General features: G+C 43.9%; 1 protein-coding gene and 1 non-coding gene across 2 annotated transcripts in view; one reads left to right on the top strand and one right to left on the bottom strand.

Moving 5' to 3' along the window:
• The window catches only part of NECAB3 (N-terminal EF-hand calcium binding protein 3), a 105,378-nt gene that overhangs the window by 69,807 nt on the left and 20,896 nt on the right, over window positions 1-14,675 (top strand). The gene's annotated exons all lie outside the window — the stretch shown is intronic.
• On the bottom strand, window positions 5,114-5,187 carry TRNAT-UGU (transfer RNA threonine (anticodon UGU)). The gene has a single exon. It is a non-coding gene; the product is annotated as a tRNA-Thr (tRNA).

Below are 14,675 nucleotides of genomic sequence, written 5' to 3'. Positions count from 1 at the left end.
TCAAGTAAACTGATGAAATGATTTACAATGAAATATTGCTGCTGCTAACTGGAATTGGCTCTGGATTCCAGTACCACTTTGTATAAACTGATCTTTAGATGGTCTCTTTCACCACTGAAAACAAGAAAAAAAAGGTCAAAGAAGTCATGTTACCTGCTGGCACTGTAATTCCGTTCATGCAGATATTGCTTATTTTTATTGGTTGTTTTCCAAAATTATAGAATATTGGAAGTCAGTCCTGATCCACATAGAGGAAATAGTCTATAATCTCATTCCATTAGACTTGGATCAGAAAATGCTTGTTCATTCTCTTATTGTAGCAAAAATGATGGTTAGTTATCAGCTGGAAAAAGAAAGAGACTCCATCAGTATATTAAAAAACATGTATAAATGGTCAAATGAATACATTTTGTTTTGGTTAAGGAAGGATGACAGTTGGATGAGTTTGTTGAGAAGAGGAGTGTTTTCATAATGTACTGGAGCTTGAAAATACAAGATCTTGTGTACAACCATATAGAATATAATGAACAATCTAATCTTATGAAAACCAGGAAGTAATTGCTTTTTGTTGTGGATTTATGTTGATTCTAGGTCAATTTGTAATTTATTGTGTAAGGATTGTGTTACATTTTTTCATACATTCTAAGAATATATATGAATTCTGCTATGAGATTATGGCTTTAGTATCTGCATTGTTTCGCCATTTGTATTTTAATAATAGAAGGTATACCATTTAATTGCCCAAGGTAATCGAAGAAGGGTAGGATGGGTAGCAAACTCAGAACTCCATCTCAATTGTTCCCAGTGGAGCCAATGTGGGCTTACTTCCCAATGCAAATAGCAGCTTTGAAGGAGCAGTTTTCATCAGGAGTGGAAATGGTGTAGCCACCACCACCTTTCACTTAGAATCATAGACTAGAAGAGTTGGAAGGGGCCTATAAGACCATCGAGTCCAACCTCCTGCTCAATGCGGGAATCCACTTTAAAGCGTCCCTGAGAGGTGGTTGTCCAGCTGCCTCTTGAAGCCTCTAGGGTGGGACAGCCCACAACCTCCCTAGGTAATTGGATACAATCACACTTGCTGTGATCCTAATAATTAATGCATACATATGCACATGTATAAACCCAGGCTACCATTTTCATTTTGCAAAACATGCATTTTAAATGCAAAGATGCACTTAACATCAAATCAAGTTTGGCCTTTCCTTAGTCATCAAATTAGGGCAGGACAGTGGAGGCAGGTGGCTCCGTTGTCAGTGGAGTGATGAATCCGCTCCAGGTTTTAGTCACAACTAATTGGAACTCTTAAGGAGCTATCTAATGTGCTTCCACACTTTGGATAGCTCCTTTAGAGTTCTGACTGGTTCTTACTGAAACCTGGAGCAGATTCACTGCCCCACTGATATCGGAACCACCAGCCCCCACTGGGCAGGGTTGATCAACTTGTGGCTTTTCAGATGTTTTGGCCAAGAACTCCCATCACCCCCACCATCAACAATACTGGCTGGGGCTAATGGGAATTCTGGAATAACATGTCCTGTGTTTGACAAATGTTTTACCTTTAGAGACCCTTTTCCTGCAGTTGAGAGATTCGACAGTACAGATTCCATCCAATATAAATCTAGTTACACATACAAGGGACATTTTCTTATAATAGAAGCCATTTAGACATTCTCTGCTATTGCAAAGAAGGAGCATATTTATGTGGCCTTTGTGTTAATAGTTCGTTGTTTGATTTGATATATTTTTCCTCTTTTCCTTTAGAAAATTGGCAACAGGACTGGTATACAGGTTTAATGTGGCTATCAAGTTTAAAGTTGGTAATATTATAATGAATGATGCTACTTTGAATACTAATATGAATTTAGGGATAACTTGTATCCATGAATTTTTCTCTTCACATATTTACATTTTGTCACTAAGAAAAACAGCCTCTTTCAGTAAAGAGTTTGGGCACAATCAGGCTTAGTTAAGTACTTTAACTCCCATTGATTTCAAGGAGAAAGTTGAGAGCTGAAATCAGTAGGTCAACAAGTGCTCAATTTTGGTTGGAGACAAAATACATTCACAAGTGGGAAGCCAGCTGTGTGCCCTTTTTTCTTCCCTGTTCCGTTCTTGCCTTATTTCCATTTTAATGAATGGGATTGTAAACTACTTCCAGCTGAAGCATTTCTTTACCTACTTGAATTTCTCGTGCACATAAGCTGCCCCGTGCTCTTGATAGTCTTCTATTCTCATCCAGAAGTGCTGGAAAGAACTGAGTGAAGCTGCCAAAGAACCCCCAAGCCAAGCTGCATTGCTTCTCTCTGGGGAAGCCAGAATTTTCATAGGATACCCTCCACCATGGCACAAGGCATCCAGTTCCAAGCACATCCTCTCTGGGAAACCAGGGAACAATGAGGAGCCCCCAGATAAGACGATGTTATTCATGACCCCTGCTTTGAATTGGTCTGGCACCTTCTGCAGACTTTGGAAAGCCAAGAGATGGAGTCCTGGGGAGTTCTGGCTCAGCAAGTGTGGCCTGAACAATGGTTCCGGGCAGCAGAAACGTTCTTTGTCTAGCGTTAGCAAGTTCCCATCAGGGATCTCGATGGTCACAGGGTCCTGGCCTGCTTCACCTTGGAGATCGCTTTCATAGTCCATCGACACATAGCAGTACTGTTTCTTAAGTCGGGCCACCATCTTTTTGTCCAAAGTCCCAATAAGTTGTGGATTGTTGGAGTTGTCCAGTAGCAGTTTATGCATGTACTTGCAGAGAACCCTCCCAGCCACGTCCAGGCGGTGGGTGCCTTCCACCCAGGTTTGCCCGGCATACATTGGAGTGACATGGGAAACCCCCGCCCCTGCCTCCACAGCCAGTCCAGTGACCCTTCCGCAGGAGCAGAGGGATAGGAACCCTGTGTTGGCTACATGCAAAGCTGGGACACCAAAGTCTTCAAAGAACACCTCTGCCATCTTCTCCCTGTTTGTGGTGGGGCAGGAGGGGGAGTCACTCATCAGTATGGGATGCTCTTCAGTAGACACTTTCAACCCACAGAAGAAGACATGGCTCCATAGATTCTCCATGGCTTCCCAGTCAATTATGATGCCATGTTTGAGTGGTTGTGTTTGGGATTTTCTGGCGCTGTGTTCACTACTGACACGATGGGCAAGGTGATGGGTGGGAGGCAAGTATGTAGTCTTCATGACAACCCTTGGCTTGTCCTCTCCTGCAAAGCCTGAACGACTGAAGGCACTACCATTGTCTATGACAATTGCATCTTTCTCCATGATGTTATGGTTTCCTGGTATCCTCTCTTGACTTGATGGGAGGTGAAATGTGGAGGGAGAATAAGAGAAGGAGACAAGCTCCCTCACCCTGCCAAGAAAAAATTCAAGAAATCAAAAGCATAAATAAAGCAGCAAGGAGGCTTTGAGCTTTGTTGGTCAACAATCACTATGCATATAGTATTCTAGTTGAGGATCAGAGTTAGGTTATCTTGTAAACCTTACAGGAACAATATTCAACATTCAACAAAGAATGGTTGCTATCATGAATAAGGAATAAGGCCCTCTTTCATCAGTGGCTAGCTGAAGTATGCACAATCTGATAAGAACTTAAAAAGAGCCCTGCTGGATCAGATCAAGGGTCCATCTAGTCCAGCACTCTGTTCACACAGTGGCCAACCAGCTGTCAACCAGAGATCCACAAGCAGGATATGGTGCTACAGCACACTCCCACCCATGTTCCCCAGCGACTGCTGTACATAGGTATTCTGCCTTTGTAGCTCTGTGCAGATGACTGCAAACAGGGTACATGCCACACATGGAAGGGAGAGGAGAAGTGCTGTGGTAGGCCCTCACCCCCAACTTTCATGCCTGGAACGGAGTTTGGGCAGAGAGACTATGTGTGTACAAACTGTATGTACACAGGTGCTGTCCACATGCTGACAGCCTGCAAAAAGTACAGGTGGTGCAAAAAGACCCTCTCCGTATAAAGCTTTTACACATGTAGGGTCTGTGCACAAGCTATGGTCTATCCAGAGAGGCTGGATGTGTGTGTGTGGGGGACATTTCTACCATGATCCCATTTCCCCTTCTGTGCATGGAATGTACACTGTTGCCTGCACAGGACATTTTTAGGAACACACAGTCACTGGTGCATATAGGCTTACATGGTGTTGCAGGACCCCATATAATTACCAAAACAAATTTATTTATGGAAGATGCTGTATTTCTTCATCACCCCCTCCAAAAAAAATATATAGGTGAAATGATAATTCTGACTGTTACTGCTGTGTAGTACCTTCTATATAAGACAAAACACTTTTGTGGGAAGGGATCATAATTTAACATACCAGCACTGGTGATGCTGGGTAGATTGATGAGGGTTTGGATATAGTGCTAGCATGTACACACACGCTTGGTAGTAGAAATACACTATGGGGTGAATCCAAAAAAAGAACACACAGTGGTATGTTGTCCTCCTGGAAATACGTTGCTCCTTTCAAATCCCTAACTGTGTCTTGAAGCAGTAAAAAAAAATCATAATATTGTTTTTTCTAAATTACTGAGATAACACCTGATGGTAAATGAGAACATGCACAGATGCCTCTGTACTGTCACAGATGTGATATGTTTCTCACTGCCCATTCATGAGACCATGCTGCCAAGTTGTAAGTTGTTTCCCACCTGCCCAGCGTGATCTGCACACATGCACACTCCACTCTGCTGGCATATCTTGCATCCTGATATTCCCAGCCAAGTAGTGGGCACCAGCAGACTTGTTGGTGGCACTCATGGTGGATCTCCAGATGAAGCAATTGCTGAGAAACAGCCAGAAAGGTGCAATTGCACTCAGGTCCTACTTGTGGGCTTCCCACAGGCACCTGGTTGACCACAGTGTGAACAGAATGCTGGACTTGATGGAGCCTTGTACTTGACTTCGCATAACTCTTACGTTCTTAAGCCTTTTGTTGCTTTTTGGGAAGCTCTGCATGGAAAATCATGATATAGAAACATAGGAAACTGCCTTATACTCAGTCAGACCATTCGTCCATCTAGCCCTGTATTGTCAACACTGACTGGCAGCAGCTCCCTAGGGTTTCATGAAGGATTCTTTCCTAGCCCTACCTGGAGGTGCCAGGGATTGAACCTGGGACCTTCTGCATACAAAGCAGATGCTCTGCCACTAAGCTATGACCTTCCCTAGAACTACAGTCCCTACGTGGAAGTAAGATGCCTTCTTGTAGTGCCACAACATACAACCATAACTGTATCATCCCCAAAGACCTGTCATGACATTAGCCGTTGATGGATAATGGAATCTGTTGTACACCTTGCAACACATTTCTGCTTATTTACCTTTAACTCCTCCCAGGTGCTGCTTGATATGAGAAAACTTTGGCAAGACACCGTGTGTGTGTGCGTTTGTGAACCAGGTGGCTGATGGTCCTGCACATGGAATTCTGAGAACTCTTTGTCATTTCTGTTCCCAACAAGGGCTGGCTTCTCTTGTGACATCATGGGGTTCTGTCATGTGCTGTTCTATGGCATGACTGTAATGCCTTTCTTTTGTCCCTCTTGAAAAGCTTTCAAAGGTAATGACTCTGCTTGATGTAAAACCCAAACAATGTTAGCTATTCATATGGTTTTGGTTTGTGGACTTCCCACCTTCTCTCCACAAAGCTCAGAGCAGTGTTCATGGGGTTTCCAGATAATTTCCCATTCAGGCACTGGCCCGATCCCAATCTGCTTAGTTTTAGTTAACCCAGCTATTGGCTCACTCGCATAATGGCTAGAAACTACTACTATAAAACCAATAAATTCCAGCAGATCTGCATCATCATAAAATGAAATCAATTATAAATCATGAAGAAATGCCTGGTCAGATTTAACGAAACTCTTCACCTGGTGCTAAAAGGACAGCATGCTTGGCACAAGGCAAGCTTTCCTGAGGAGGGCATTCCATAGACGGGTCAGGCTACCCATACAGAACCTGAGATCAGAGGAAGGGCCTCCGTTGAAGAATAGAGGCTTCTCCATTTTTGTGAAGGTTAAGGCTGTTCACGCCTGATACTTTTCCTATATTGTAATTCACTTTTGCATAGGAAAACTTCATGTATACATATGTGGAGATCGTGTTTCATTTTTCTGCAATTATGCTTTGAAACAAGTTACATGTTTTTTCTGTACAGACTATCTCCACATGCATCTGGAAACTATGTGAGAAAATTGCCTTGCTGGATCAGACTAAGAGGTCTACCTAGTCTAGTATTCTGTGTACAACAATGGGCAGCTAAATGCCTTGGCAACCATTTTTGAGTGGAGGACCACATTGCTGGCTAAGGAATCCCTAAGGGGCCACCTTGGTGGGTGTGGCTAGTGATAGGTGGAGGGCCAGCAGTGCTTGGGGGTGCACCAACCCCCCAACATATGTATACACCCTTTTCACGCATTTCTTTTCCACGCATACAGACCCTTTCTGCACCTACAGGTGTAGGGGGCCAGAGAGGGGGTCAATCCCGGACTTACCTACTTCCAGGATCGTCACCCTGTGTCTACATGGCTGCGTGACATCCTGGAAGGGAGGAGGGACATCACGTATGTTGCGAGCGCCATTTTGGTTTTTTAAGGAAAAGGAGCTGGAGTGCACTTACGCTTCAGTGAAAAATAAGGTAAGGGGGAAAAAAGCCCCAACCCTGCTCCCCACCCCACCCCTGATGGCCCTGGACTCCCCCTGTCCCAACTCCTTCCCTCTGATGACCTCCACTACTCATGGGGAGGAGGGAAGAAGCCAGGACAGGCGGCCACACACCTCACGCAGTCTCGGGATGATCCCGAGACCACGGGAGGAATCGGGTTTTCGCAGGAAGTACCTATCCCTGGGAAAACCCGTGCTTGCCCCCGTCCCCACCCCTGGGAGTCCCTGTGCGTCATTTGGACAGACCGGGACTCGGCCGTGACCAACCCAGATTTTCGGGCTGGTGTAGAAATGGCCACAGACACACACACAAAGATGCATATCCTTTCTCCCCTCACACACAGACATCCTTTGCCACCACTCCTTTTCAGAAAACACACACACACACACACACACACAAATTACACACAACCTTCCCTCTCTCCCTCCCTCCCTCTTTCTCTCTGACCAATTGCACTGATTTTCAGGCTGCTGCTGGGATCCTCTCAGGGGCTGGCGCATGCACAGTGATGTTCTGGTAGCTGCACTCCAAGGGCCAACCATAAGAAGGCATGACTGCTAAAGTGTCAGCCTCGCCAGGGATGTGCCAGCGAAGATCCTAGCAGCAGGAGCCCACAAAAGAGATGGCATCTGCAGATTGAGAACAGAGAGATCTTTAGAGGTCAGCGGAAGCACTCAGTGCCCACATGTGTTTTATGGGGAGGGGCCATAGCTCAGTGGTTGAGCACATGCCTGGCATGCAGATGGTAGAGTCAATCCCTGGCATCTTCAGTAAAAAGGAGCAGGTCGCAGGTGATGTGCGAATCTCCTGCCTGAGACTCTGGAGAAGCACTGCCTGTCAGTAGACGCTACCGAACCAGATGGACAAATGGTCTGACCTGCTATAAGGACGCTTCTATGTTTCGAGCCCAGAGGTAGCACACAGTGTAATATTTATTTATTTATTTATTTATTTATTTATTTATTTATTTATTTATTTATACGTACATACATAGGTATCCTGCCCTGTATCACTAGGATCTCAGGGCAGTGTACAGATAAAAAAAATATAAAACAATAAACATACACAGCTAAAAACAAATTAAACAATCAAGCGAGAACTAGTATAGAATTTAAAAGCAGTAAAAACCAATTAAATCAGTTGAATGAAGCCAGCACTGACACTGGTGTCAGACGGGCCTCCAAGGGGAGGCATTCCACAGCTAGGGTGCCACAACAGAGAAAACCCTCTCCCAGGTCCCACCATAGCATATGTCTCACTAATAACTGCAGTCTGTTGTTCGGTCACCTTTGCATCTAACAAATCAGAGGCACACTTCCTCTAACCCTAGCATAGGGTGACCATATGAAAAGGAGGACCAGGCTCCTGTATCTTTAACAGATTTATAGAAAGGGGAATGTCAGCATGTGTAATTTGTATGCATGCAGCACCTGGTGAAATTCTCTCTTCATCACAAGAGTTAAAGCTGCAGGAGCCCTGTCCTCTTTTGTATCTGCTCACTCTGGCTATACAACCTGAGCATGTGAGGCTAGACCCATGTTCTCTCCCCACATTCAAGCACACATTAAAGGTGACCAGACTTTTTGGGATGTTCAACTTGGTTTATTGCCTCCCCAAGTTCTGGAGGGGTTTGTTTCCAGCCCTTGATGTGGCAACGTCAGCTGATCACAACCCAGGTTTTCATCTCACGCCTACTGGATGTATGGTGTAACAATGCTTGATTTTATTCTTGGCAACCGGTGAGTCTCCATCGGCACTGGTTCCACCTGACTTCTCTTCCTCAAGCAAGCAAAACAAAGTAAGGAATCGATGCATCTGGTGGATTTTTCCATCTCCTCCTCCACGGCGTGCTGCTGAGGGAAACGGCAATGAGGGGCTGAGATTGCCTCCACGGCAGCCCCTCGGTTCCGGTCGCCCATACATGTTTACCCTGCTTCCCAGAGGAAGAGTGAACAGGGGGAGGACTTTTGAGGCATGAGACAGTTTTCCAAGAGGAGGCAGCAGCACTACCTTGACCTGTAAGCAAAACAGAAGCTTCCTAATAAACTGTAACTTTCCTTCCTCAAACACAAGAATTCTCCCTAATTCATTTATGTAGGGTGGGTGACCATATGGAAAGGAGGACAGGGCTCTTGTATCTTTAACAATTTTATAGAAAAGGTATCATTTGTATATATGCAGCACCTGGTGAAATTCCCTCTTCTTCACAACAGTTAAAGCTGATCACTCTGGTATAGCACCTGCAGCTTTAACTGTTGTGATGAAGAGATTTCACCAGGCGCTGCATGCACACAAATAACACCTCCTGAAATTCCTTCTTCGTCACAACTGTTAAAGATGCAGGAGCCCGGTCCTCCTTTCCATATGGTTACCCTAATTTCTGCTGCCTGAACCAGGCATTTCCTTGGACCACACAATCACAGCTGTCTTTTTTTCCCCCCTAACAGGGCTTTTTCTAACACTGTTGTGTTCCCCTGGTGTGATTGCTTTCTGCCAGGAGTATACCAGCCAGAGAGCTTTGGTTATGGGGCAGTATATAAATGTAAATAATAATAATAATAATAATAATAATAATAATAATAATAATAATAATAATAATAATGTGACTGTATGAAAAGGAGGACAGGGCTCCTGTATCTTTAACAGTTGTAGAGAAAAGGGATTTTCAGCAGGTGTCATTTGTATGCATACAGCATCTGGTGAAATTCCCTCTTCATCGCAATAGTTAAAGCTGCAGGTGCCCTCCTCTCTTTTGTATCTGGTCAAGAGAGCAGGACTCCTGCAGCTTTAACTGTTATGATGAAGACAAAATTTCACCAGGTGCTACACGTATTCAAATGACACTTGCTGAAATTCCCTTTTCTATACAACTTTAAATATACAGGAGCCCTGTCCTCCTTTTCATATAGTCACCAATAATAATAATAATAATAATAATAATAATAATAATAATAATAATAATAATAATATATGGAAGATCTAGGGCAAGAGGTAGATTGGGAACTACTGGTAGATGACTGGACAATTTCTAATAGTTCAGCTATTGGGTTTCTGATGTCCAATTGTTTCTCTCCTCTTCGATTAGGCTGTGATGAGCCCTAATCTGTAGATTTGTATATGTACATGCAGGTCAACCCAGTCTATTACTCATGAGATGCAGCAGGAAATTGGCTGCACAATCCTATAGTGGTGCTGCTGTGGTGAAGGGTATGTGGTCCAAGGAGAAAGCAGAGGATTAGGATGCCAGTAAAAATGTGATCGTTTCATGTAGCACACTTCGTAAGTACATATGTAGAGAGTGCTTATGTGTGGGTGCAGAGGAACATCTGGATCAGGGTTTCACTAGTAGGAGATCCCTATAGTTTCTATAAACCAAAGACAGCTACTCTTCATTAGGAATGAAGATCTACTATAAGGTCTGTGTGTGTGTGTGTGTCAGAGAGACAGAGACAGAGAAGAAACTGCAATTTTGGAAGAGACACAGGGCACCATGATGGTTCCAGGCCTTGATGTGGTGTAGCAGGTATGATGTATTGTAAGAGGGTCTGAGGTTGCCTTCACTTATGCCTTTCTTCCCCAACCGTGTGCCCTTCAGATGTTTTGGACTTCAACTCCCAACAGCTACAGTCAGTATGGTCAATGGTCAGGAATGTTGTGAGTTGTAGTCTAAACATCTGGAGGGCACCAGTAGGGGAGGCTGGCTTATACTACTTGCATATTTGTAAGTAAAGCAGATAGGATATCATAAGACCGCAGCATTCTCTCATCCAAAGGAAACCACATCTAGGTAGCACTGCTCCTGAAATGTCTCACTACTTAGGAAAGTGGTGAGTAAACAACAGTATTGCACAGTATCTAATATGGTGGGCCTCCACCTAATCATAATATTGAAAAATACTCTTAAAACAATGGCAACAGGTTGGATCCAGAGTGATTTCCCCTGATGGAAGGCGCTTCCTCCATTGGTAGAAGGAGCCTCTCCTGATGGAAGGAGGTTCCTCCACTGAAGGAAGTCTTTATCCGTCAAAGGAAGGTTCCTTCCATTGGTGGTAGGTCCTCTGGAATCCATACTATTACCAGAACCAGCCTAATTGCCCAAGCAATTCAATTGGTCACTCAGGTTGCAATATTTTGGGGACATCAATGCAATGAAGCTGCCTGGTGTCTGAGAGTTATGCCCTTTGCCAGGGATCCTGAGGAAGTACTTTTTGATTGATGCAGTGCAGGTGCTTGAGGCTAAAATAAATAAATGGCCAGCCTTGACTCCAAGGCAGCAGAAACGAAAGTCTTATTCAGAATGTATTTATTACTGGCATTTCTATACAGCTCTTCAGTCGTAATTCCCAGAGGAAAATACAAAACAACAAAAACACAGCTAACAGTCATGCAACACAAAAAGCAACGCGGTCTTTAAAAAGCCATATAAAAATAATCAGCAGGGCTAACAATTCTGTCTAAAAGACCTGGGAGAATACGGGGGGGGGGGGGTTGGTGCTGAAAAGACAAGCAACTGGATGCTGTGTGGACACCTCTGGGGAAAGCATTCCACAATTGGGGGGCCATTACTGAGAAGGCCCTCTCCCTGGTAGCTAGCCACCTCACCCCAAAAGGGGGTGGCTCTGTTTCTGCCCTGTGGTTAGTCTGTGTGATGATATAATCTCTGCATATATGGTGGTTGGCAGAAGAGAATAGGTTGTCAAGATAGAAATCTTCTGTAGAGTGAAGATGTGTTTTATCTACCTGTATACAGCTGCAGAAAGAGTGTGTGTGAGGAACAGTCAATAATAAGTGGAATATGGGGTAGGGGCAGAGGCAGGTGTGACATTTCAGTTGCTACTTACAGTGGCCTTGTTTTTTTTCAGGTGGATGACAAATCCCCTTCTTCCTTTGTCTTTGTCTTTTTCCTGGTCGGAGACGTTATCACACTTTGTTCTTTTAATCTTTCTGTGGGAGGTGTTATTTCCCATCATGCCACCAAGGTATGGCCCCTCCTGCTTGGGAAGCAGCTATAGTAATGCTGCTGCCAGCCCCCCTGAGGCTGGTGAAGTAACACAAGGTGCTATTGTGATGTCATCTAAATTCCCAGGGAGATCTTACAGTGGTCAAGGAAGTACATACCACTGATCCCTTACAAGGCTGTAACCAGCAGCTGAAATCTCTCTTCCAGACACCCTTTCTGGTCGCTGAGCAAGAGCAACCAGGAAACTGGGATATTTTAGAAGGTCAACATCGGGCCCTCCCACATTTCGCAAATGAAAATAGGTTTTTCCTATTGGCATATCCAAGTTCACTACTTGAGCTGCTGCAGCAGCCCATATTGCTGGAAGTTCTGCTTCCTTTTTCATATGCCAGTGGTGAGGACCATGTGGTCCTCCAGATGTTGTTGGACTCCAACTCCACCAACCCCAGCAAGCATGGGCAATGGTCAGGAATTAAGGGAGTGACAGTCCAACAATAACTGGAGAACTATATTCTGTTGTATGTTGTAGTCATAGCCTGTCTTCCACTTATTTAAAGCCCAAACACACTGGCATTTATTTTAAAGATATTCTAGGGAAACATACCTGGGCCTACAAGATGCTAACCATTATATAACCATATATCTTAGCAGCTGAAGGTTATGAAACAGCAGTCTACACATTACGCGTTGCCTTAGTGTTCATGTGGGTATACTTAAATGCATGTGCAACAGCAATGAGATAGATCCACCTCCCACTTTGAGAACTGACTTCTGGAGATCCTTGTGAAGAGGTGGAACCATTTTTCAAATTACCAAATGACAGGGTGACCATATGGAAAAGAGGACAGGGTTCTTGTATCTTTAACAATTGTACAGAAAAGGGGGATTTCAGCAGGTGTCATTTGTATGCATGCAGCACCTGGTGAAATTCCCGCTTCATCAAAAAAGATACAAAAGAGGGCAGGGCTCTTGCAGCTTTAACTGTTGTGATGAAGAGTAAAGTACATCAATTGGTTGTATACTGACATCAAGTGAATCCTGCCCCCTATTTTTAGGATTTTTTTCTCTCCCTGTGAAAGAGGCTTTCCCCCCTCTGCCTCTTACACAGGGAGGGGAAGGATTTTGGAGAATTTTCACTTTAGGAAGGGAGACAGAGTTTCCACATACCATTTTAAGTTTGGGAAGTAGCTGACAGATCTTTTTATTTCTATTTTTAATTATTATTATTTTAACTTGAAAAACACCCCCAGCATGAGACTCTTCTCCAGCCTGGCAGCCCTTCTTGAACTCCCAGAAAATGACGTGACTTTGCTTTCTCCAACAGGCATTGAGGAAGAAGTTCTCAGTTGCAGAAACTTCTTTGCAAAAAGCTTCTTTGCAAAGAACAAATGGGACTTTTGGAGCTTTGGAAAATGCTTATCTTGCTTGTTCTGTGTTGCAGCAAGGAATAACAGAATTTGTCTAACAATCTAAAAGCTTTGATTGCTCTTGCTTTGCAAAGAAGCTTCTGCAGCTTTTCCTGAATTCCTATTGGAGAGGGCGAATTCGCATGGTCTCCTGGGAGTTTAGAAAGAGCTCCAGGCTGGAGAAGGGTCCTCACCTCCTGCAAATGCATGGAGTGTTTCAAAGAGGTAAACTGAAATCCTGTCCTCTTCCCTAAGGAGAAAGTTATTCAAAATTCTCACTTCTCCCAGCCTCTTTCACCAGAGTTTTCATTTCACTCTCACTCACCCCACAAAATGCTGAAAATGGAAGAATCAAAATTTTTGGTACAGCACTGTGAGATACTGCTTTTCAAGATGCACACCCATGCTTCTCAGTGGAGGCTGGTACATATACATACACCATGTTTCTCAGTGGAGGCTGGTAGCTCCAATGCCAGCAGGACACCTTGGAGCGCTCCTTCAGAGTTCTGACTGCTTCTGACTAAAATCCAGAGCAGATTTACAGCCCCACTGACACTGGAGCCACCAGCCTCCACTGATACTTCTTGGTTTCCATCTGGCTTCCTCTTTATTGCATTACCACCACCAGTGAGCAAAAGAGGCAGTCACTAGCACAGCATGCCACGGCAGGATTGCTGCTCCAAGATCAGATTGCCATGCAGAAAGAGTTGGAGAGTATGTTTATCATGTCGCCAACAAATGGGATTTTGAAGGAAGGGAGCATGTGGAAGAAAGGGGCCATTTGCATATTCATGAGGCTCAAGAGAGCATCAGGGGAAGCTCCTGCAGCCAGTGTTGATGTATACTAGAGTTCGCCTTTTGCTAATCTGCAGTGTATTGGCTCCTAATGAAACAAAATCTCTCTTCCTGCCTATTTATCTCTCCCTTTTTCATTGGATGCAGAGGGTTAGTGTTCAGAGCACCAATCAGGCGGATGCTAAAGGTTGATGGAATATTTCACAGAAATTGCAGTGGGGCAATTCTTGCCTTGGTACAATGTCCCCTTGAAATGTCCTCTTGCTTTCTCCTCTCAACTTAGGCATCTGGCATCTTCTCTGTTCCTTAATTTACGAGCCCTCTTTTGGTATCTAATTTATTCATTGCCTCCTTGTGTAATTCAGTCATTTATCTCCCAGGCAGAAATGATTCTCCCTCTGTTTGAACTTCACGACGGCTCCCTGTAATCAAACTTGTTGTGATGACACACTTAATGACTGGAGTATTTTAGGTTTGGTTTCAGGCAACAGACATGCTTTCAGTTGGTTAATCAATTAACTGTTGAAAATCAGACTTCTGACACTTTCGTGAGGTGTCCTTTTATAGATACTCAGAGCCATTCTACAAAAGACATTTACTGTGCATTTGTCATTCCCTATGCACACTTGTTTATGGGTTTTTCAGATAACATTATGACCCTCTAGTTTCACTTCTATTTTTAAACAGCACTTTCAGCAAGACTTTTTAGAGCAGAGTAAATGTGGTATTATTTGTGAAAGCAAAAGAAAACACATTTTTCTCTTGTGAAGTTGTGCTGTTCTTTTATACCACACCTAGAGGTTATGTAGCGGAAAAGCAGGAAAGAAAGAA

This window comes from Elgaria multicarinata, chromosome 1, assembly GCF_023053635.1.
Source record: "Elgaria multicarinata webbii isolate HBS135686 ecotype San Diego chromosome 1, rElgMul1.1.pri, whole genome shotgun sequence".
NCBI classification, from domain to species: Eukaryota; Metazoa; Chordata; class Lepidosauria; order Squamata; family Anguidae; genus Elgaria; species Elgaria multicarinata.
This window is presented reverse-complemented; position numbering and strand designations above follow the sequence as displayed.